Source organism: Pan troglodytes, chromosome 6 (assembly GCF_028858775.2).
Source record: "Pan troglodytes isolate AG18354 chromosome 6, NHGRI_mPanTro3-v2.0_pri, whole genome shotgun sequence".
Classification (NCBI taxonomy): domain Eukaryota; kingdom Metazoa; phylum Chordata; class Mammalia; order Primates; family Hominidae; genus Pan; species Pan troglodytes.
This window is the reverse complement of record NC_072404.2, coordinates 121,584,496-121,586,620: the sequence shown is the minus strand read 5'-3', so window position 1 is coordinate 121,586,620 and position 2,125 is coordinate 121,584,496. Positions and strand designations below refer to the sequence as shown.

At 47.9% G+C, this 2,125-nt stretch overlaps 1 pseudogene; it reads right to left on the bottom strand.

Annotated features, from left to right (window-relative positions):
• Positions 1-1,683: 1,683 nt before the first annotated feature.
• On the bottom strand, positions 1,684-1,784 carry LOC112209853 (U6 spliceosomal RNA; annotated as a pseudogene).
• Between the last annotated feature and the right edge of the window lie 341 nt (positions 1,785-2,125).

Genomic DNA, 2,125 nt, shown 5'->3' with positions numbered 1-2,125 from the left:
TTTCAGCTTCTTTGCAATGGGTTCGAACTTCCTCCTTTAGCTCGGAAAAGTTTGATCATCTGAAGCCTTCTCTCAACTCGTCAAAGTCATTCTCCATCCAGCTTTGTTCCATTGCTGGTGAGGAGCTGTGTTCCTTTGGAGGAGGGAGAGGCGCTTTGATTTTTAAAATTTTCAGCTTTTCTGCTCTGTTTTTTCCCCATCTTTGTGGTTTTTTCTACCTTTGGTCTTTGATGATGGTGACGTACAGATGGGGTTTTGGTGTGGATGTCCTTTCTGTTTGTTAGTTTTCCTTCTAACAGTCAGGAACCTCAGCTGCAGGTCTGTTGGAGTTTGCTGGAGGTCCACTCCAGACCCTGTTTGCCTGGGTATCAGCAGCGGAGGCTGCAGAACAGTGGATATTGCTGAACAGCAAATGTTGCTGCCTGATTGTTCCTCTGGAAGCTTCGTCTCAGAGGGATACCTGGCCATGTGAGGTGTCAGTCTGCCCCTGTTGGGGGGGTGCCTCCCAGTTAGGTTACTCAGGGGTCAGGGACCCACCTGAGGAGTCAGTCTGTCAGTTCTCAGATCTCAAATTCCGTGCTGGGAAAACCACTACTCTCTTCAAAGCTGTCAGTCAGGGACATTTAAGTCTGCAGAGCTTTCTGCTGCCTTTTGTTCGGCTATGCTTTGCCCCCAGAGGTGGAGTCTACAGAGGCAGGCAGGCCTCCTTGAACTGTGGTGGGTTCCACCCAGTTCGAGCTTCCCAGCTGCTTTGTTTACCTACTCAAGCCTCAGCAATGGCGGGTGCCCCTCCCCCAGCCTTGCTGCCACCTTGCAGTTCAATCTCAGACTGCTGTGCTAGCAATGAGCCAGGCTCTGTGGGCGTGGGACCCTCCGAGCCATGCACGGGATGTAATCTCCTGGTGTGCCGTTTTCTAAGACCATTGGAAAAGCACAGTATTAGGGTGGGAGTGACCCCATTTTCCAGGTGCCATCTGTCACAGCTTCCCTTGGCTAGGAAAGGGAATTCCCTGACCCCCTTGCACTTCCCAGGTGAGGCGATGCCTCGCCCTGCTTCGGCTCACGCTCGGTGCACTGCACCCACTGTCCTGCACCCACTGTCCGACAAGCCCCAGTGAGATGAACCCGGTACCTCAGTTGGAAATGCAGAAATCACCCGCCTTCTGCATCGCTCACGCTGGGAGCTGTAGACTGGAGCTGTTCCTATTCGGCCATCTTGGACTAAATCGATGTCATTTTCATTTTATACACATGGAAACAGGCTCAGAGAGGTTAGGTGTCTTGTCCAAGTTCACACAGCTATTAAGTGTCAGAGTTGGGCTTTGAACCCAGAGGACATCGAGCCTGCTCATTCTAATACTCTGAACTTACATCATGGTATATGAAATGACTGAGGGCTTGCATAGGGGTTTCAAGATTTGCTTTTCTTTTGGCTATAATTGGCATCATTAATATAACTGTGTGACTTTCACTTCATAGCTTGCTGCTCTTTATGATGTCTTTATGTACCCTTTTATCTCTCAGGGTCATGTTTATTTGTTTATAAAAATTGTGGTAAAATATAACAAAATTTACCATTTTGGCCATTTTTAACTGTACAGTTCAGTGACATTAAGTACATTCACATTGTTGTTCAGCCCTCATCACTATCCATCTCCAGAATCTTTTTAACCAGCCCCTGAAAACAATATGAAACACTTCAGGAATTTTTGTGTCCTCTTTGCACAGGGGCCATGCTAATCTCTCAGTCTCATTCCAATTTTGGTATATGTGCTGCAAAGCAAGGGGGCCTTGTGTTTAAGTCACTGGTTTTCTAACTCTTGGCTCCCCTCCCCATTCTCTAGCTTTCCTTCTGTGATCTGCTGCCTTCAGCTCAGTAATGAATTGGAGTGTCCCAGTCATACCTATGCCTGCTCAGGATCGTGAGGGAGAGGAAGGAGAAAAAGGCATGATTCTTTATCAAGTGGCCTGGCTTGGATCTTATCTCTGCTTTCTGCTCCCACCAACAACCCAGGAATCAGAGCAAGGAGACAGGAGAAGGTTCACAAACTCCCTAATTGAAATCTGAATCATTTCGGAGTTTCTTAGCCCTTCAAAGGGTGAGTTAGGAACTGTGATTTGCTCC